The sequence below is a fragment of the Manis javanica genome, chromosome 8, assembly GCF_040802235.1.
Source record: "Manis javanica isolate MJ-LG chromosome 8, MJ_LKY, whole genome shotgun sequence".
Taxonomy (NCBI): domain Eukaryota; kingdom Metazoa; phylum Chordata; class Mammalia; order Pholidota; family Manidae; genus Manis; species Manis javanica.
In genome coordinates, this window is record NC_133163.1 from 108,828,935 (window position 1) to 108,852,139 (window position 23,205).

Sequence of the window (23,205 nt, forward strand, 5' to 3'; positions counted from 1 at the left end):
CACCCTACCTCCTACATGCACTACCCCAGTCAACATATAGGGATGGATTCTTTTAATTCCTTGCACATTGTCAGTGTCTCCAATCAGAGCACATGGTCTGTGAGGGCAAGAACCTTGTGGAGAACAGCCCTGGGCATATAGCAGGAGCTAGTTAGGTGTATGTTGAATGAATGAATGAGCAGGTTAGCCTACCAAGGACAGAGTGGTAATGGGGTTTATGAGGGTGTAAATGATGCAATTTAGGTCTCTTTCCTCCAAGAATGATGCCTACTTCATTCTGTCCATCCATGCCCTTAAAAGCTTCAGAATAAAGTATCCCCTCCACACAAGGAGAGACCAGTCCCTTTCCTCCTACATTGCCTCTTACTAGAGGAAATTCCAGTTATCCTATTTTGCTCCCACTGGATAAACTTGACTTTTCTGGGCATCTCTCAGGAGACAGGGACCTGTGTGCCCATCTAGTTTCCTGGATTGTTTCTACCTTAGATCATCTCCTAGTGCAGCCAGCCTGGGACAGTCACCAAGGGGGTGGTAGCACTGCAGCCTTCAGCTCTCTCCATGTGCCTGAGAAAAAAGCCCACTTCTTTGATCATCACAACTTGACCTAGTGATGCCAGGGTTCTTGTTTGTAGAGTCAAAGAATGAGCTTAACAAACACTCAAGGCAGGAGAGCCAGGAAGAAGATTTTATTGAGAGAGAAAGTGAGAGGACAGAGCTCCTGGCTCACGCCAGGAAGGGACAAGAGAGCCCAGGGTGGTGCATTGTCTAGGGGATTTATAGGGAGTTGAGGATTTTTGGGGAACTGATAAAGGGCTTAGGATGTGGACTTGTTAGACATGATTACAAATGATTAGCATAATAAAAACATCTGCTACTTTCCTTTATCTGGGGGGTATCAACTGATCTCACTGAAGAATGACTCTAGAGCTTAATGTTTAACAGAGTTTGGGTAGGGGGTTTCCTTGCATGTAGTTACATTGCTCTGACTGTTAATATCCTGCCTTGCTTTTTTCCGGAGGCCCTCACCCTATTCTGTCTAAACCCACAGTCCCACTAAGTCCCACAGTCTCACTAGGAAGAGGTGAAAGTCAATGTCCAAGGATCCCCGAAAAGGGAGGATGGAGCTGTGGAGCCACTGGGCACAGGGGTATTGGTGGGCCTGCGAGGCTGGAAACAGGGCAGCAGCATGTTCTTTCATTGAAATATCCAGAATGAACTTCCCTTCCCAAGTAGAAAATCACCACTCACACCTCCCTTCAGGGCATGCCCACATGACTAATTCTAGGGAAAAAAATATATACTTTAAGAATCAGCAGCTTTGTGCCAACTGCTGAGCTAAATGTGTTCTAATTATCTCATTTAATTGCATTCTGCATTTCAGATATGCATTATCATCTCCCGCCTGGGGAGACTGAGGCTGGAGAGACTGGGGAGACTGAGGCTGTGCGATGTGAAGTAATTTTCTCCAATTCACATGGTTTGCAAGTGGTCAGGACCATCATGTACATACCAACCACTATGCTGTTTCGCACACCAATTTAAACCAGTTACTTACACTAACTTAAAACAAAAATTTTTGAGGCATAATTTACCATGAAATTCACCAAAGTGTGCACTTCAATGATCTTAGTAAACTTAGAGTTGTGCAACCATCACGACAATCCAGTTTTAGCATTTCCACTACTCCACAATATTTCCTCATGCCCATTAGCAGTTAATCTCCTCTTCTACCCTCAGTCCTAAGCAATCACTACCTATTTTCTGTCTCTATCAGTGAAATCATCCTGCATTATCTTTATTTTATGAAAAACTGCATTTATTTTGTGAGGACTATTTAGCTCATTTCTCAACATTCAGTTCTGAGGTGTTTGGAAGAACACAAGCCAGAAGGTGTTATACTTCCACTTCTGCAGGAGGCCTGGAGAGAACATTTTTGTTTGTGAGTTAACTAGTCTGGGCTTTTGATGATTGTGACCTGGGCATGGCCAGGCTGGAAGCAGAGAATCAAGGTGAAATCATACATGTTGATTTTTCTGCTCTGTATTTCTTAAAACATGTGAAATAGATGATCTTAATTCATGGGCTTCTAGTGCAGATAGTTTCAGGAATGGCTCCACTTTAAATCAAATACAGAGAGCAAAATGAAGCCGTACAAATCTTATTGAAAAAATGTTATCTAAAGGGCCAAACTAAAGCAGTTTCAGCCACTCCTATCCAGTAAGGAAGTGCCTCACTAAAAGGGGAAGTGAGGAAGACAATAGCAGAAGGGCCCACTCCCTTTTGCTCTTTCCCTGAAATACTACCCATTATGGCCACAGAAGGTTTGCGAAAGTCATTTCCACCCCAGAGCTGGGGCCAGTGCAGTTGACGCTCTTTAGGGGTCATGCTCTCCTGCCTCGGGGCCCTCCAGTACTCCTGAGACACCCTTCTCAGCAGCAAAGGCTGAAATTATCTCCCCAGGGTGGAGAGACAAACAGGTGAGCTGAAGCCTTCCTTCCTCCTATCATTCCTGTTCCTCTAAATGAAATTACCATCCCACCCAGAGTGAGAACAAAACTCCTGCGTGGGGGTCATGCAGTCCATTCCCACCCCTCTTACCTCTGTTTCTCTTCTTACCAGGAGCAAATTATCTTCACAGGCAGCGAAGTCCACACAGCTCGTGAAGAAGCCCCAGGGCAAAGGATGGTCTTCCTTCCCTGTAAATCGCTCCCAGGGGCTTTTTCTTTACCAAGACAGACCCCCAAACAGGCTGGTTTTAAGTTTTACTCACAAGTTTCTCTGATGCAAGGGCCAGGGGGAAGCCTGGCTTGAGGCCTAACAGCACGACAATAATGGCTGGCATTTGTTAAGCACATACTATGTGCCATGGGCTGTATGTAATACCAGTTTTCTCTTACAGTGCTCAAAATAACTATCAAATCAGTAGTATCGTTAACCTCATTTTACAGAAAACTCTTAGTTTTATTAGTACAGATATTAACATAGAACCATACAGAATTATTTTTACTAAATTATTACTGAAGGGTCCCCACCAGTAAGATGGCAAACTTCCAGCTTCTCTTCGGGGTCCTTGGTTCCCGCTGGCACCACCTGAAGCCCAATCACCTCTCGCCCTCCTCCCAATCCCAGCACCTAGCCACCAGTCACCAGCCCCGTAGAAGTAACACCACAATCACCCTATGCCCCTTCCTATATAACTCAGCACCTTTCCCTAATAAAGTGGAATTCTCCGGTGAATTGCTGCTGTGTGTCGCTCCTTTCCTTTCATTGGTGCCGAAACCCGGGAGACGGAACACCCCAACTGGGCCCCGTCTTCCCCCCGACACCAGCAGCAGCTTGCCCTCGTCCTCTTTTTCCGGTGCTGGCTCATCACACTCACCACTCCTCTCTGGCCTTTAGGAAAGTTTTCCCCCCAGAGTGGGCCACTCTTCCCCGAGCTATCACAGTGCCATTGACCGTGATTGTCCGGCAAGGCCCTGACGCTCAGGGACGAGGAGGGAACTCTCCCCGCCTCAGGTCTTCACGGCTGCGGCAGACCCTCAGGCCCCTCCTCCAACAGCCATAAATCCCTGCCTCAAGCCTTTACGGCTGCGGCGGACCCTCAAACTCCTCCTCCGACAGTCATAAACGCACTCACCGTCCCTTCCATCAGTGCCAAAACTTTTTAAGCAAAATTTCCCCGGGGTGGGCCACTCTTATCCGAGCTATCGCAGTGCCGTTGACCGTGATCGTTGGCAAGGCCCTGACGCTAGGGGACGAGGAGGGAACTCTTCCCGCCTCAGGCCTTCACGGCTGTGGCGGACCCTCAGGCCCCTCCTCCGACAGTCATAAATCCCCGCCTCAGGCCTTCACGGCTGCGGCAGACCCTCAGGCCCCCCTCCAACAGCCATAAACGAGGTGACTCCTTTGCGGATGAGAACGCTCCCTTTCCCCCCCACCTCCTCCTTCTGTTCCATCCGCCGAAATCCGTTCTGTCCGCCGAAAATTCCTAGTGCTAGGAACCTTGTGACTCCGGCAAACTGCTTTCTTAGGGAAGTCTGGGTGACGACCCACAGTTCCTAAGAAATTCCAACTCATATACGAGTTTCCACAGACCACCAAGGATCATCGGGGACACCCTTTGTCTCCTTGTGGTCTGCTTCCAGTCCGAGGATCTCCGTTCATCTTCCCCTGTTTGTCTCCTTCTCTGTCCTTTAGCCATGGGAGCCTCCTTATCCCTCCCTAAGGATTCACCTCTTGAATGCCTGCTTAAGCATCTGGCTACCCTCTCCCTGACGCCTGATATAAAACCAAAACTTCTCCGTAAATATTGCTCCCAAGATTGGCTGACATACCCCCTAGACCATAACAACCAATGGCCCACAGGGGGAACTCTTGATCCTAACATCACTCGCAATCTCTTTAACTACTGCCAGCGCCTGAAAAAATGGAAGGAGATTCCCTATATCGAAGCTTTTCACCTCCTAGCTCAAAATCCCAGCTCTGCACCACCTGCTCCCTGCCCCAAGTTCTCCTAGCCTGCAAGCCATCTCCCTCCCCTCCCCACACTCCCAGTCCCTCTTCGATTACCTTTGACCTGGCCGATGAGCCTCCGCCATACAGGCTTCACCCTTCGGCCCCTCCCCCTCCTACAACCCCTCCACCCGCCGCTGCCGCCGCCGCCTCTTTCCCTGCGGAAGCCTCCCGTCCTCTCCCTTCCCCTTCTTCTCCTACAACAGCCCCTTCCCCTTCCTCTACCGCCGCCGCCACTGCTGCCTCCACCCCCACAGCAGCCTTCCGTCCCCTCCCCTCCCCCTCCTCCCCTCCCTCCACCACCATCTCCTCCCCCACCTCACCCCCTCTTCCTCCCTCCCCCTCACCTCCCCACCTCCCACAGATCAAGCCTGAGCCTTTCAGCCCCCCTCTAACTAAGTTCCAGGAGCCTCCTCTGTCTTTGCTCCCTCAGACTCGGTCCCGAGGGCCTCCCAAAATTATCGCGGCTTTGCCCCCATCACCTGTTTCCCCCGCACAGACTGAGCCAGAACCCTTCAGTCCCCCTCAGACCCGGTCCTGAGGGCCTCCCAAAATTATCGCCCCCCTCCGGGAAGTAGCAGGATCCAAAGGCATCGAGCGCGTTCACGTCCCTTCCTCCTTAGGAAATTTAGCCCAACTAGAGAAACGCCTAGGTTCCTTTTCCACTGATCCCACGACATACATCAGGGAGTTTCAATGGACCCTCCAATCTTACAGCCTCACACATCATGACATTTTCATGCTCCTGGCCAATACTCTCCTCCCTGAAGAGCGTAGACGAGTTTGGGACTTCGCCCAAACGCAGGCTACTGAAACCCACAGGACTGACCCCACCTATTCCCCTGGCCCCACTGCTGTCCCGGAACAAGACCCACACTGGGATTATAACACCGCCGTGGGTCTCCGCTCTCAAGATATTTTTGCCTCCTGCTTAATAGCAGGTCTGAAAAAGGCAGCTCGTAAAGTAGTCAATTTTCAAAAGCTCCAAGACATAATTCAAAAGAGACAAAAGCCCCTCTGAGTTCTTAGACAGACTCACTCAAGCCCTATTACAGTATACCAGCCTGGACCCAGAAACACCTGAAGGAAGACATGTCCTTATGACATACTTCCTAGCTCAAAGCTACCCCGACATTAAAGCTAAACTCAAAAAGTTAGAACAGGGCCCCACTACCCCACAGACTGAGATCCTAACAGTGGCCTTTAAAGTCTTCCATAACCGGGAGGAGGAGAAAGAACGCCATAAACAAAAGACTGATCAGGCCAATTTCCAGATGTTGGCCCAGCTGATAAAATCACAACCTGGGCACCCCTCTACAAACAAGCCCCCCCCCCAGGAGCTTGTTTCAAGTGCAGAAAAGAGGGACATTGGTCAAGGTGTGCCCCTCCCCCAGATCTCCTACCACCCCATGCCCCAGATGCCACAAAAAGGGCCACTGGGGGTCTGATTGCCCAACCACCAGAAGGGGAGGCTGGATGAACAACCCCCATCCTAAGCCCGCTGTAATGGGGCTGGCAGAAGAAGATTGATGGGGCCCGGGGGCTTCTTGCCCGACCATTTCCATCACCAAATAGGAGCCCAGGGTTACTTTAACAGTAGACGGTCGCCCCATCTCCTTCCTCCTAGATACAGGAACCACCTTCTCAGTCTTGCGAGAATACTGGGGCCCTACCACGCCAGCCATTACTCCTATAGTCAGGGTACGAGGTAAACAGATTTTCCCATTAAACCCCTCCCCCCCCTTTTATGCACAATCCTAGACAATCCCATACCTTTCTCCTACTCCTTCCTGGTTATGCCCCAGTGTCCCATCCCTTTACTAGGATGGGACATCCTTTCCCTCCTCCACGTTTCCATAACTATATCCACTCCCACAGCCCCCAGTACTCCCTTTCTGATTGCCCTCATAGCCGACGACCCCCCTCTACCCAATGAAAGCTCCAGTTCCGCCCTCATACACCCTGTAAATCCCAAAGTTTGGGACATTACAAGCCCGTCCATGGCTCTATGTCCTCCTGCCTCTATCAAATTATGTGACCCCTCTCAGTATATCTGTCAGGCCCAATACCCCCTAACCACTTCAGCCCTCATAGGCCTCCAACCCATCATTCAAGATCTCTTAAACAAAAATTACCTCAGACCCACTCACTCCCCATTTAATACCCCCATATTAGCTGTTAAAAAAACCAACGGATCTTTCCACCTTGTCCAAGACCTTCGCCTTATCAACATGGCCGTTGTCCCTATCCATCCCTTAGTTCCAAATCCATACACCCTTTTATCGCAGATCCCTGCCTTGGCATCCCACTTCTCAGTCCTAGATCTCAAGGATGCATTTTTCTCTAGACCCCTCCTCCCAAGATTTTTTCGCCTTCACCTGGACGGACCCATGCACCAGACATTCTGAACAACTTACTTGGACAGTTTTGCCACAAGGCTTCCGAGATAGTCTCCATATTTTTGAACAAGTCCTAGCTCAAGACCTCAAACAGTTTCATCATGATCACCCCGAGTCCACTTTATTACAATATGTAGATGATCTTCTACTCTGCAGTCCCTCATGGGAACAGTCTCAACTTGACACTGCGTCTCTACTTAACCTTCTAGCTTCCAGAGGTTACCGGGTATCCCCCGTCAAAGCTCAAATCTCTTCCCCTTCTGTCACTTACCTTGGATTCCTTCTGTCTCAGCAAAGAAAGTCCATTACCTTAGACAGAAAACGACTCCTCTCTGACCTGCCCGTTCCCAAAACCAAGACAGAAATCCTTTCCTTTCTAGGCCTGGCTGGGTATTTTAGAGCGTGGATCCCTAACTTCTCCCTGTTGGCAAGACCCCTATACGACCTCAGCAAGGGCCCCCCTGAAGAACCATTATCATCCTCACCCCGACACTCCTTCATTAAGCTCCGTCAAGCCCTTGTGGAAGCTCCAGCTCTCCATCTCCCTGATTTGTCAAAACCCTTCTTATTATACATTCATGAGAGGTCCAGTCAAGCTCTAGGAGTCCTAGGCCAATATTATGGCCCATCCTTTGCCCCAGTAGCTTATCTCTCCAAGCAATTAGACCTCACAGTTCGGGGATGGGCCCCCTGCCTACGGGCATTTGCCGCTGGACAGCTCTTGCAGAAAGAAGCTCATAAACTAACATTCAGAGCGCCCCTTACCATTCTGTCCCCACATTACCTAAAAGATCTCTTAACCTACAAAAGTTTACAGACCCTCCCTCCAGACTCCTGACCTTACTATCCTCTTTCCTCCAAAATCCAAACATTTCTTTCCTCCCCTGCCCGCCCCTGAATCCGGCCACTCTTCTTCCTCTACCCTACTCTCCTCATACTCCCTCGCATGATTGCCTGGAAGCCCTTCACAACTTCCTTCCATGCCACTCCACGATCTCCGAAGGAGCCCTCTCACACTCCGACCTCATCTGGTTTACTGATGGGTCCTCCTTTAAACATGAGGGCACCCACTACGTAGGATATGCAGTAGTGTCCCTCGAAGATGTCATTGAGGCACGAGCCCTACCCCCTGGTACAACCAATCAGCAGGCTGAACTCATTGCAGCCACCCGAGCTTGCACTCTGGCCCGGGTCATGTCTCTCACATTGTACACTGACTCCAAGTACGTATTCCACATTCTCTTGTCTCACGTGGCAGTATGGAAAGAACGAGGCCTCCTCACCACAAAAGGAAATTCCATAACTAATTCAGCCTTAATTACTAAACTTCTAGAGGCTTCACAACTCCCACACCGACTAGGCATAGTCCACTGCAAATCACATCAAAAGGATGACTCCCCCATTGCAAGAGGTAACAACAAAGCCGACAGAGTAACCCGGTCAGTTGCCCTGTCAGAAGACACACCAGACAACAATCCATCTGCCCTTGCGGTTTTAGCCTTATCACAAGACACCCTCTGCTCCCAGGACAAAGAGTCTCTCTTCTGCCTTTTACATGATCTGTTCCATCCCAGCCCCCAATCCTTGATCCATTTTTTACAATCTTTTTTTCCTCTCTCTCCTGAAGACAAAACCCTACTTAACCAAATCACCTGCAAGTGCACCATCTGCCAATGCACTAACCCTAATACCCCCCTCAAGGCCCGACCCTTCCCGGCTCATCAAGCGAGGGGTAATGTCCCTGATGCAGATTGGCAAATAGACTTCACTAACATGCCTCCTGTACGGCGTACCAGATACCTACTTGTGTTAGTAGATACATTTTCAGGATGGGTCGAAGCTTTCCCCACCACTAACAAACGAGTGTCTGCGGTTGCCTCTATCCTCCTCACCCAGATCTTTCCTAGGTTCGGGATGCCCACTTCCCTCCAATCAGATAACGGCCCTGAGTTCACTGCCCAAATTATCCAGAACCTCTCCAAGTCGCTCTCGCTCCTCTGTCATTTACATTGTCCTTATTGACCACAAGCTTCGGGAAAAGTAGAAAGAGTCAATAGGACTCTAAAAGACATCCTGACCAAACTATCTCTAGAACTACACCTTGACTGGGTTCGCTTACTTCCCTTAGCTCTACTCTGCATTTGGGCCCTCCCAAAGAAACCTTCCTTCTTGTCGCCCTTTGAGATTATGTATGGCTGCCCGATTCTAACCCCGGGGCTCCCTTCCCACAAAGGAACCAATTCCTCCCAATATGGCCCTTCCACTACTCTCTCCTCTGCACTGAATTGTGGAAATATCAGGATTGGATCCTTCCTGATCCATCCGCCTCCCAAAATCCTCCTGTCTTACAGCCCGGCCAACTAGTGTTTTATAAGCCACCAGAGGATCGGCCCTCTCTCACCCCAAAATGGGAAGGTCCACACCCAGTTATTCTCTGCACCCCCTCGGCTGCCAAGCTCTCACTGCCTGATAACTCTGTCACCCCTTGGATTCATATCTCCAGGTTGAAACCAAATACTCAGGACCCACCTTCTCTGGACACCCAAGACCCATCAGTCACAATCCAGAGTCCTTTGGATACAGCCCAAGACGCTGTCTACTCTACCACACCTCATCCCTCTGATCCCTTGAAGCTCCGCATCTCCCATGCACCCCCTTTGCCATCCATACCCGAATCATGACTTTTTCCTCCTTTACTGCTCTCTCGCTTTTTTTCCTCATTCCTATTGTCTTCCCTGCCACCCCACCCTCCTTTGTATGGCGATTCAAAGTCAGACAGACTTACACACAGCATCAAACAAAAGTTACTGCCCTCATTGCCACATCAGACTGCCCTCTGAAAGGCTGCTCTGAGCCTTTGTACCTCCACTTTTCTCCCTCCACTGAAGTGTTCACTAGCAGCTACCTTTATTCTCCCTACCTCTGCTTCCTCTGTGACCAAAGACAAGCCTATTGCAAGCGATGGCAAGACACCTACGGGGGATGTCCCTACTGGTCTTGTGCCATTCACTACATGTGTGACTTCCAGTACCCACAGTATTACTCCTCCAACCGTTTCATGAAATATCCCAACGGCTCATTCTCCTTATCAATCCCAGATCCCTGGAACTCTCGATGGGCTGCTGGAGTCACAGCCTCAGTTTACTACGGGGGGTTCTCGACCCCACACGGTACCCTTCATATCTCTCGAGAGTATGTTCCCTCTCACTCCCAGATCTCTCAAGTTGCATCAGATATCAGACATTCCGAAAAAGTCATTATCCAAACTCTTGACAGTGCCTCTTCATCTTCTTATTCCTCCTACTCTTGGTTACAGCTCATTCAGGACACCACCATCTTTCTCAACCACACCCTCAACACCGCCAACTGTTTCTTGTGTGCATCACTACAGCGCCCACTGCTGGCTGCTGTGCCCCTTAATATTTCCAACTACTCCTTCCATGCAGAAGGACAACCCCTCCGCCCCCTGGCAGACATACCCCTATGTGAACCAGAATATGCAGATAATCTCACCATCCACCACTGTGTAGGCCCAACTCCAGCCCCCTCCAGCGCACTTCACTGCCTCTCTATCTACACCCCTACCTCCGGCTCTAAGACTTTTACGCAACCGGGACACTTCTTTTGGTGTAATGGCAGTCTTTTCAACTCACTGCCTCTCAACTCCGATACACCCTGCATTCTCGTCACCCTAATCCCACAGTTTACACTTTACAGCATGGCAGAATTTCTGGAGCTCCAACCTCCCTTGCCCTCGCGCACAAAAAGGGCTGCTTTCCTTCCCATCATGGTCGGTAGCTCTTTGATCACCTCAGCCATTGGGGCAGGGTTTTCGGGAGGAGCCTTGGGTCACTCTCTATGGGCAGTTAGAGATCTCGACACCAAACTTGAGGGAGCCCTGACATCCACTGCCGATTCCCTGGCCTCTCTCCAAAGACAGGTCACTTCGCTAGCTAAAGTCACCCTTCAAAACCGGCAGGCCCTAGATCTGCTTACAGCCGAGAAGGGCGGCACCTGCTCTTCCTCCAGGAAGCGTGCTGCTATTACATCAACGAATCTGGCATTGTAGAAATTGACATCACCAAACTCACCGACCTTGCCTCCAGTCTCCACTCTGCTTCCAATTCCAACCCATTCTCTTCAATACTAACAAACCCCCTCCTTACCTGGGTCTGGCCCATTGCAGGCCCCATAATAGTCATTCTTCTCATTTGTCTCTTCTTACCCTGTATAATAAAGTTCATCAAATCCCAAGTCGGAAAAATCTCTAATCAAGCTTTCAACCAGCTTTTACTCAGGAACTACCAGCTTCTGGCCACAGAAGATCCCTCACCCTCACGTGACCTCCTCACCACACGCTGAGATGGACCCCTCTCTCCGCTGGAAACTGTTCCTGGAAACAATGGCCGCAGACGCCTGGCTCCTGACACCCATATCCTCTTGGCACCATTGGAATCAACAGGTCCTCGACCTATGGTTACAGGGAACCTTCATTGATTTCCAAACCTGAAGAAGTCCACATCTACTCGTCCTTACTGTGGGGAATCCTATCAACCCTTTCCTCCCAATCCTCAAGCCCTCACTCCCTTCTCCGCCCCTGTTCAGCAGGAAGCAGCCAGAGAGAAAGCAACGTCCACAACCCCATAGAGGAGAAAGGGGGGAATGAAGGGTCCCCACCAGTAAGATGGCAAACTTCTGGCTTCTCTTCGGGGTCCTCGGTTCCCGCCGGCGCCACCTGAAGCCCAATCACCTCTCGCCCCCCTCCCAATCCCAGGACCTAGCCACCAGCCACCAGCCCCGGAGAAGTAACACCACAATCACCCTATGCCCCTTCCTATATAACCCAGCACCTTTCCCTAATAAAGCGGAATTCTCTGGTGAATTGCTGCTGTGTGTCGCTCCTTTCCTTTCAATTACTATCACAGACTTTTTATTATATCTGTATTATTAGTTCAGAAATTATTAGTGAGGAAATTATTATTAAAGAAAATAGTATCAGTACTAATACCATAAATTATTATTATTGTAGTACAAAAATAGTTCCATACTATTATTATGGTATAGAAATTAGTACAGAAAATAGTATCAGTACTATTATCATAATACAGAAATTAATTATAATACAGAAATTATTGTACAGTATTACAGAAAATAGCACCAGTACTATTATTATTGGCTCCATTTTTCAGAAAACTGAGGCTGAGAGAGGTAAAGGAAACTTATCTAAGGTTGCCAAGTTAGTGGAGCTGAATTTACTCAGCTCTTAACCATGAAACAATACGTAACTCCAGCTTGCCCCCAGGGCAGGGATGAGTATGGGAAGAATGGGGACTGGAGCTGGGACTCTGAGAAAGAATTTCAATGACGGAAGGACAAAGAACTCCAGGTACTTTCTAGTGACCCAGAACCAGCAGGGCCATGGGTGACTAATTAACTTGGGAACATTCCCACATCCTGTGTTAAGGAGAAAGAAACCATTTTAAAAGTTAGAAATGAGTTGAAACAATGTTGCCTTTAAATTAATCTCAAGCAACAGGTATTTCTGGAGTGTAGATTTCACACTAGGTTATTCATTTTGACTTTTGACAGGTATGTTGAATTACAGTAGCTTTACGGTTACTTTGTTCTGGGGTTTTGCTCAACTGAATGAGCCCAAATCTCAGCCTCACAGGTCAAGGAGGAGGGTGGACAAGAGCTCAGAGCATAGGCTGGGGTTTGCTTTGGGAACAGCCCCCAGGGCAGCAGATGCATTGGAGGGACGTGCCCTTTCTATGGGAGGCTGTGGGGAGTCCAGAGCTGGACTCCATGAGCTGGAAGAAGCAGGATGAACCTTGATCTGTAGCAGAAACAAAGCAGCATGCACGCATCTTCCAGAGCTAGAGTTCTCACTGAGATACGCTGACAAACAATTCAGCTGGAAGCAGGACCAAGGTAAGGAAATTACTCAGAGTGTTAGTGGGGATTTCTACAGCCATCCTCAGACCAACAGACCCAGTCCAACAGTGTCACTGCTCAGAGCAGGGAAGAAACACACTAGTAGGACAAGTTTCTACCCTCTTTCCCTCCCAGGAGTGAAATCAACTCCCTCCACCAGAGGAATAAAGGCTTTGCCTGTATCTCTCCCAGGTCCATGCTTCCAGGTGGAATCTCCCGCAGCCTGTGCTTGAGTGGGTAGGAGACCTGCGGCAGAGAGCCAATCCTGGGGAAGAGAAAGGGGGGAGCGGCGCAGAGGGCGAGGGGGGCAGAGGGGAATGCCACGGGGGAGGGTTTCCGACCCGTGGGCTGGCTCCCCACATGTGTTCTTGGGTCCAGCGTCCCTGTTCCTTCCTGAGTGTGGAGATCAGACCGGACAGTCAGGGCTCATGAGTGGAAAGGGGTCTGTGGTTCGAAAGATGGAGAGATCAGGTGGGAAGTCTGGGGCAGACGGTGTGGTGTTTATCATGGCGAAGGAGATTCAGGAGTTTTGCTGGAAACAGGAAAGACTTGCTGGAGGAACATTGTGGGTCTGAGAAACAGTTTGGAGATATTTGGGAAGAAGCAGCTGTTTCTCCCGGTCTCAATTCAGGTTCCTATCCCTGACGCTGGTTTCCGCACCAGTCAAAAGACAGTTCTACGGAAACGGTGCAGCAGCTACTGCATCAGGGGTGAGACGGAAGCTGGGCGCCCTCAGCAGTCACTTCAGGCCTTTCTGGACTTTCCTCTGTTAGTGTTAAAATTAGCCTTGAGGCTATTGAGAAAGGTCTTCCGGAGCCCTTTGTGGAGAGAAAAAATCAATCAAAATTTTAAAAGTGAGGAAAATAAATACACTTAACAGTGTTTTAACTGTATTACCCTGGGTGAGGTCAGACTCAGTTTAAGAAAGAGCAATGGGAAAGAGTGTTGGAGTTTTGTTATACTCACAGCTCCCTGGGGAGAAACAGCCCAGGGCCCAAGGCCACTCAGGGGAAGCCCCTGGGCCAGTCACACAGGCAAGAAGAGAAACTGTGGGCGGGCACCTACTGGGGTTCCTTATTATGGTAAGGAACAGGTGAGGTAGGGGAGCAAGATTTAAGATTGGCTAATTTGAATAATCTCAGGGGGCTGTGGGGCATAGGGGCTGTCCCTTGGTGTCTGGTACCTCACCCTGGGAACACTACAGTGTGTATATCTGCCAGGAGTGTAGCAGTGACAATTTGATAAGGGAGGTGGTTTGGGTGTGGTCTTAATTGGCTGCTCGAGAAGAGGAACTGACTGGTTCTAGACAGGCCCCCAAACAGAGTCAAGATGGCATTTTGACTTTAGGAATGTATGCCTCATTTCTTTATTTTAGGGGACTTAAACCTGGGAATATATCATAGTCTCTGCACTTAAGCCTAAATTTGCAGTTGTAAGCCATTACTTGCTGTCCTTTATACTCAGGCAAGAGTTCTTGTTTAGGTCATTAATAAATGTCTGTCTCCATTTCTCTGGAAAGGGCCTGCAAAGCTCTTTGCTTGGAAGCCACAGCTTCCTGCCAGATGTCCCTATCATCCTGAGAGAAGGGAGAGATGGGGGATCAACAGTTGTGAGGCTCTGGTAGACAGAATAATGGCTTTCCTAAAGAGGTCCACATCCTGACCCCAAAGTTATGAATGTATTACTTCACATCGCCCAGGGAATTAAGGTTGCTAATCAGGTGATCGTAAGATGGGACCAATCTAAGCAAAGGATTCCTCAAAAGTAGAAGAGGAAGACAGAGAGAGGATCAAAGAGATGCCATGTGAAAAAGACTAAACCTGCTGTTTCTGGCTTTGAGATGGAAGAAGGGTCCACATGTCAAGGAATGTGGGCAGCTTCTAGAAGCCGGAAAAGGCAAGGAAAAGGAAGCCTTTTCTAGAGCCTCTGAAAAGGAATGCAGCCCTGCCAACACCTCAGTTTGAGCCCAGTGAGACCTATATTGGCCTTCTGACCTAAAAAACTGTGAGATAATAAACTTGTACCATTATAAGCCACAAAATTCATAGTAATCTTTTATGGCAGCAACTGAGGGGATTAGATGCCCTGAGTGACAGGGGATTCCCCATGCAGAGCCACTCTGCTGTACCTCTCGCTATAGAACACATCCAATACCAAAGATTGGTTTTTAAGCAGAAATGGACTTATTAAAGGATATCCGGCAGCTTACAGAATCTGTGGGAGGGCCATAGAGGAGACTTGGGCACACACAGCCAGGAATAATGCCCAACCATACCACAGGGCTGCTTTTCTAAAACCCTTTTTAAAATCTGTTTATTTACTTTGAAAAAGACAGGAAAAGGAAAAACAGCAATAATGTGTGCTTCACTGTGCGGTCCCCACTGCAGGCTACAGGGCTCAGTTCTGCTGGGGACTATTTGGGAAACAGTACAAGCTTCATAATTGTCTCGCCAGAGGATGTGGAAACTGGGGCTTTTTTCCACTGCTCTCTGTCCCCCCTTAGGTTGAGGGTTGACTGAGAGGGAGTCAGCTGCCTCAGTTTCCAGGTTGTGCCTACACAGCAGTTAGTATATATTCCTTTGTGCCAGGAAAGCCGGAAAGCAGGGCAGCAAGAGTGATGTCTCATTTGAGGTGTAGACTCTTCAGCATGTGACCCACAGCTGTGAGCAAGCTCAAATTGAGCTGAGTGGATATGGTGGGGGGCATCAGTGTATCTGCTACAGTCCTCCTAAGATTTACTGCTAACATCTTGCCACCCCTTCACCTCTCTCTCCATCCACCCACATACACAGCAAAAACAGTCTTTATCATGCACAGGGCACTGTGTATCTATTAAGTCCTTGAGTCTTCATAATGACCCAATAGGGTAGGCTTTTAATTAGCTGTAGGGCTTAGAAGCTTTTGGAATCATTTCAAAGTGTGTTGGAACAGTTTAATTTAAAAAGATTGTTATGCCAGAACTTGCACCCTTTGCAACTATTTGAATTTATGGTGAAAAATTTGAGATGTCAGTTTAAAAATGTATATGAGGGTGCATAGTTTTTCTAAACTCTTTCTGCAGATAAACAGCTAAAGAGTTTGTAAATCACCATCCTGGACTTCTGCAGGTGTGTCTTCTCAGGTGATGTGCCCTGAGTCACTAGAGAGGTTGATGGCGAGGTTGGGGGTGTGTGGAAAGCAGTTAGGGGAGCTTCTGTCATTACCTTGAAAGAATCCTGGGAAATAAAGGAAAATCAAAACCAGAGACTCTATAGATAGAAAGTGAGTTCAGCTCACTGAAGGACGGGATGGATGAGTGTTGAATAACCAGGCTGTGCACTCCAGCATCCTGATTCAATGGGTTCCTGCCAGAGTCTATGGACGCTGAGTTAGTGGCATGAGTGCCATTCCAACCTATCATCTCCCCTTTTTTGTCTGCTTGATCTTAATGCTGCCTCCTCAAGTTCTAAGGGTTAAACTTACTCCACAATCAATACGATGATGCAAAAAAATAGGACAAAAGCCTCATTTTACTTCCCCAGGAGTGCATTAAGCAAGACGACGTTTTTCCCTCCCAAACCAAATAGCGTCATAGTGTAAGACTGATGGCACAAGCACATTAAGCTGTGAGGTGATTCTGAGATTGTGCGGATACACAAATGGCAGAGGTGAGGGCAACAAACAGTGGCAAAAGAAACCTACTTTATGCAGAAAAGTGATGCCTTGGATGTAATTTATCCAAACTGATTTTTACAAGCACTCAAATTCACTAGCTGTAACCCTACGTTTCCCCTTTCAGAAAATAACACTCTCAAAGTTACAAGGACAAGCGGGTTAGTTCTGTGGTCTCTTATAAATCTATTCTCTCCAAGAGTGAGTCGAGAAAGCTCAGAGAGGTTTAGAGGATGTTAGAATCATTTCAACCAAAACTGCAGGGGTGCTTCTCAAGGTTAGTGCAATGTTCACTCCATTCTGTTATTCAGCTACTTTTTCCTCCAAATGTTGTTCATGAAAACAATAGGCTCGTAGAAAAAGCCTTGAAGGACACATTTTCTTGCTTTGATTCCTTTTTCAAACCTGGTAATATAGGGTTAATAGTTTGGTCTTGGAGACCAGAAAGGCATGAGTTCCTCATTCCATCACTTACTAGGTGTGAAGCTTGGCTGGAGTAGACGTATGTGGAAACAACAAGGCCACGTGTGCAAAGAGCCCAGGACACTGGTCCATAGTAAGTGGCGGCTACTGTTATTATGATCATCGTTATCCTTTTGATCTATAACTTGGCTTCTTAATAGACTGAGGGCAGAAAAATTCTTATGCTGAAGACTGATGCAAATCTTTTGGCTGGTTTTATCTACAGTGGTAAAATCAGATACTGATATTCTGGTTTTCAATCACTACTGGTAGGTTTGGTTACTGAAATCATGTCATCAGCTTGATTATTAGCCCTTTAGGTGAAAGGACATCTACAAACATCATCTCATTTTTTCTCAATAAAAACCCATGTGTCAACAACCAAAACAAATACTCTTCTTCTTCCCGTTTAGGAAGTAGACAGTAAGATTAAGAGATATTAAATACCTCTCCATTTTGTGCCTTTGCTTTCCCTTTTTCATCTTTTAATCCCTTTTCTGTGTATTAAAATGTCACACACTCACCAAGATCCCTTTTAAGCTTTCCTTTCCTCTTAGCAAAGGAAAAGAACTCATCCTTTTCTGACTTCCTATAGCACTCAACAGAATGAAACATGTAATTCAGTATGAAACGTGTAATTCAGCACTCAATTACTCTGTCTTCCCTTTCTTTGCAATGGTTTCTTGCTTTTCATCATCATTATTATTTTTTAAGTCTTCCCAGCAAAACATGAAGGCTTTCAAGGGTAGGGCAACTTGAAAATATTTTGGACCTCACTACCCAGCCCCCTTTTCTCTTCATACTTTCCAGTCCAGAACTGGACTCAGAGCAAGTGCCTGATGTATGCTTGATTGATTCCCAGAGAATTTACTTGAAATGATGGCCTAGAAAATCCATTGCAAGATCAAAATGGAGAATCACCTCTTAGGGACTGCCGTCTAAGAAGCAGGACAAAAATTTCCTGCTGGGAAATTGAAATGCGAAAAGCAAACATGATCAAGAAACCCATCACTTATATGCAGCTTCTAGTGCTGATTCTGGCAATCCCCAATGTATGCTCATTCGTTTACATGACCAGGACATGCCTTTAGTCACAGTGCCCCCAGACATGCTACTTTGATCATGTGTGGCTAGGGACATCCTTCTGTGTCTTTATGACACTCTGTTCCCCCTCCTGCAGTGATGAGAATTAACTTCATTGTCTAAAAATATTAAACAGCTCTTTACTGAGGGAGGCTAAATAGCAACTGATACTTTTGGAGGCTCTCTTAAATTACGACAGCTGAGTTTAATGGAAAAATAAACATGTTTCATACCGAGTATCTGTTGCCTATTGTTGCAAACTGAGTATCAGCCTAGAGAGAATTTTCTCTTTTGTTTCTTTCTTTTTATCATATCTCTTGCTGGTTGTTTATATGATTGATTATATAATCAAGTAGACATTCCTTATAAATTCTAAGTGGTTAGGCATTGCTGGGGTTCTTTTAGAACACAAAATTCCAGATTGTTTCCAGTGATTCCATTGGACAAGGTTCCTATGACCTGAACCGCAGTTTCTTATCCAGTGAAGAAGACAAGTTCCGAGGTGGTCATGTTCCCCACGTGAAAGTTTCTCTGTCTTTAATGTGCATATGAATCAACTAGAGATCTTATTAAAAGGCAGATTCTGTTTCATGGAGCTGGTGTGGGACCTATGAGTTTGCATTTAAACCCAGAAGTGGTATTGGTGCTCCTGGTCCACAGACTGCACGTTGGGTGGCAATGTTCTAGGTAGAACTGGGGATCAGTGGGGAGCTAGGTCCCCGAGAACTTGGCCAAGGATTCTGGTGTGGAAGCAGTTGTGGTCTCCATCACTGGGGGTCAGAAAGATCTTTAAGTCCTAGATGGCGTTGCTTTAAAAGCAGGACAAACTGGGGATGACCTGGGTTTCTGAAGGATTATGGGCAGCTGCTTCTTAGGGCGTAGTATGAACGGGCTGCTGGCTGGGAGCTCTCCCTGGTGCTGCTTAAGACTTCTTCCAAGTCTGCTTTCTTTGCAGGAGCCTCTCCTGAGTTTCTTTTGTCTAAAACATCAGTCTAAATCTCTTGCTTGTAAATGTGCCCTACATGGACTTTGATACATGACTATACCCAGTATTTATTACTGACTGATACCTGGAACCTTTGGTCCTGTCTGGGAAAAAGTATTGAGTACTTTAATCTCTTTCCTGAGGAACAGATTTTTTAAACTGTCAAACTCTATCTGTCTGTCTGTCTGTCTATTGCTACTATAATTTGATACTCTGGGCCAGAAAAGGAAAATAAAGTTTATTGTGCCCATATCTTCATAAACAAAATAAGGCAGAGCTGTATAATATGTGCCCTGCTCATAGCAAGTATTAAATGCATACCTTTTTTTATTGAGGTAAAAGTCAAATAAAATTCAATTAAACACTTTAAAGTGTACAGTTTAGTGGTATTTAGTAAATACAAACTGTTGTGCAACCAGCACCTGTATCTAGTTCCATAAAATATTTAATTCATACCTTTTGAAAGCTGTATGAAAGCAAAGACTACTTTGTGATTCAGAAGAAATTTTTGTCATTATTGAACTCACTAAGCAGTTATTGACTCTTACCACTGTACATTTTGAAGCATATGAATATATCTTCACTTTGTTTTTTATTTGTGTATTTGGTAGTGATAATAATAATGATAACATCAGCTATTATTTATGGAATGCTTAATAAAATAGGTATTACTGTTAAATTTTGATAGGAAAGAACACCAAAGCTCAGTGATTTTAATTAACTTGACCAAGGCCACACAGCTACCAAGTGACAGAGCTAAGGCAAGATCCAAGCCTGTTCTGAGTCCAGGACTTGATCTTTTAATCACAATAGAATAATCACTCATTTGGACACACGCTTATTATCTGTGACATGTATGAATTATGGAGAAAGTTAAACACTCAACAAGCAAAAAGTTGGATACCTCAACCAGCATCCCTGGTTACTCTCCCTCTACCAGATCACTACTACAGGAAAGAAACCTACCCTAACGTCTTCAATTTTAAAAGGCAAAACAAAACATAAAAACCACTTTTGACCCCTCATCATGTCTTTCTGGCTGCTTTCCCCTCTTTCTGCTCACCTTTACTGCAGAAGTCCTTGAAAGCATCATCTATGCTAATTGTCTCTTCATTCATCTTCCATTTTTAGCTCAACCTGCCCCAATAGAGATTCTGTCCCCTTACTCCACTAAAACAGCCCTTGGGAAGGTCACCAATGACCTCTGTGTTGCTAAATCCATCATTTCCTTTTGAGCCTCAATTTCTCAGCAGCCTCTGGCCCAGCTGACCACTGGGTAACACCCCCGGAAACAATGCTTTTGCCCTCTGTGTCGCCATGGTCCTCCTCCACTCAGCAGATTCCTCCTCCTCAGTCTCCTTTCCTGGTTCCTGGTTCTTGATTCTGGGCATCTGGTTCCTGCTTCTCTGCCCTAGGGTTTGGCACCAGAACCCAAGCAATTCCCCAATTACCCGTCTTCCCTAGATGGTCTCATCCAGTCACCCAGCTTTAAGTACCTCCTATGTGCTAATGTTGATCAAATGATATCTTCTGCTCAAACTCTTCCCCAAACTTCAGACTTGTAGTTCCAGCAACCTCATTCACATTTTTTCTTAAGGTTTAATAGGCACTCTGTACTTCATATATCTAAAACTGAGCTCCTACCGGGTTCTCCATGTCAGAACTGGCATCTTAATTGACTCAGTTGCTCAGATTATAAACCACAACCTTGATTTATTTTCCTCCACTCTAATTCTTAACAAGTTGGCTTAACTCTACCTTTAAATTATATTCAAAATTAGTCCACTTCTATCTCCATCTCCCCTATAACCATTGTCATCCAAGCCATTATCATTTCTCACCACTACAAGAGCCTTAAAAATAGTTTCTCTGCTTTCTCTTATGCACTCCTGTAATTCATTCTTTAAAAGCCACCAGAGCAGAGTTGATGAGCTTATTCCTATGCTTAAAACTCTCCTTTGGTTCTCATCTTAAATGAAACCAAGGCTCTTTATTGTGGCTTCCAAGTCTGTACGTATGCTGCTCTCTGAATTCACACTGTACCCCTCTCTTTCTTTTTCTTTCTAAGCTCTAACCACACCAGCCTTCTTCCCAGTCCCCAAATATGCCAAGCCCCTTCTTTACTGGCTTTTCCTTCTGCCTGAAATTCTCGTCTCCTGGATCTTCACATAGCTGACTTTAGACTATCCAGGTGTAAAAAAGATGAAGTCAAATACGAACCCAAATCTTTTGACTCTGAACTCTAGAGGCCTCTGTTACATGATAATTCATGTAATTTATGTTCATGAGGCAAGTTATTATCTATCATTATCTGAGTTATAGAAAAAAATCTCTGAACTTTTTGTTATTTGTAATGCTTATAAAAAGCTAACAAAAATTAAAAAATGTTTTCTTTTTCCTTGCTCTGAAACGTTATTACAGCTACACACACACACACACACACACCATACCACACCTTAAATGAATATTCTAGATCTCTGGAAAATATTTTTTTTTTTTTTTTTTTTTTTTTTTTTTTGAGAGGGCATCTCTCATATTTATTGATCAAATGGTTGTTAACAACAATAAAATTCAGTATAGGGGGGGTCAATGCTCAATGTACAATCATTAATCCATCTCAAGCCTAATTCTCGTCAGTCTCCAATCTTCTGAAGCATAACGAACAAGTTCTTACATGGTGAACGAATTCTTACAGAGTGAATAAATTCTTACATGGTGAACAGTACAAGGGCAGTCATCACAGAAACTTTCGGTTTTGATCATGCAATATGACCTATAAACCATCAGGTCAAATATGAATATTCATTTGATTTTTGTACTTGATTTATATGTTGATCCCACATTTCTCCTATTATTATTATTATTTTTATTTTTAATAAAATGCTGAAGTGGTAGGTAGATGCAAGATAAAGGTAGAAAACATAGTTTAGTGCTGTAAGAAGGCAAATGTAGATGATCAGATGATCAGGTGTGTGCCTATGGACTAAGTATTAATCCAGGCTAGACAAGGGCAGCAAGACATCCACGGATGCAGAAGATTTCTCTCAAAGCAGGGGGGGTGAGGTTCTGAGCCTCACCTCTGTTGATCCCCAAATTCTCACCTGATGGCCCCCCTGCGACTGTGCCTGTCTTAGGTTGTTCCTCCCTTGAGGAATCTTACCCGTCTCTGGCTAACCAGTCATCTTCCGGGGCCATACAGGGAAATGTAAAGTTGGTAAGTGAGAGAGAAGCCATATTGTTTGCAAAGGTTAGCTTTTTACTTCTTTGCAGATTTATGCCCTGTGGCTTCTATGCCCAGCACTTGTCTCGAGGTATCTTTACCACCTGGAGGAATTATGATACTCGGTAAATTCGATATGAGGCACGAATTCTATTTAAAGTTTGTAATTAGGAAGGAAGAAGAAAAGCTATAGATGTAGCATATGAAGGAAACTTGGGAGGATTGATTATTTCTTTGACATATCTTCTTGTATAGTACCTTAAGTATGTATAGGTTTTAAACTACTAACTAATTTGCACACACATATTGACATAATAGGAATACGGTGACATAAACAAAGCAAATCTATAATTACCAGCCATCTCCAGTGAAGCCAAGAAAACTATTTAGGCACCCTAGGCATTTGTGAAAATTTATCTATGATATGATGGATATTTTCCAACTGTACTTGAACCATCAGACAAATTAAAGCAGCCCATTTCTGGGATCTGTTCACATCCCATATGTTCTTTTAACCATAGATAGTCTATAGTCATGAGATTTTGGGGTGCTACAACTTGCACCCCTCCCAACTCCTGGTTGAGTTCCAACAGTACAGATCCAGTCAAATTCGTTGTCTCACTGTATGCACATGCCAGCCTAGACATCTCCCTCCTCCTTCTTATGGCAAGTCCAGGAGATGGTGGGCTGGATGCAGCCACAACCGCAGCATCGTCCGGATCCCTGTGGAGGCTTTTTGATGATCATCCCCCGGCACGAGTCCTCCAGAGAGTGCTGATGCCGGAAGCTCCTCCTCATATCGTATCTTAGTTCATTTTCTGGGTATCCAAGCTAGGCCTTGATCTTCTGCGTAGAAACAAACAGACCCTTTGCCCACACTTTGACATGCCCTCTATACCACTGTGCAGAACTCATTGGAGGTCAGCACACAGTAACTGCTTTTTTTTTTTTTTTTTTTT

General features: G+C 46.1%; 1 protein-coding gene across 1 annotated transcript in view; it reads left to right on the plus strand.

Annotated features, from left to right (window-relative positions):
- The first annotated feature begins 12,721 nt into the window (after positions 1 to 12,721).
- The window catches only part of FAM81A (family with sequence similarity 81 member A), an 88,073-nt gene continuing 77,589 nt past the window's right edge, over positions 12,722 to 23,205 (plus strand). The window contains exon 1 of the mRNA XM_073211927.1: positions 12,722 to 12,842. The gene's annotated coding sequence lies outside the window, so the exon portion shown is untranslated. The remainder of the gene's footprint in view (positions 12,843 to 23,205) is intronic.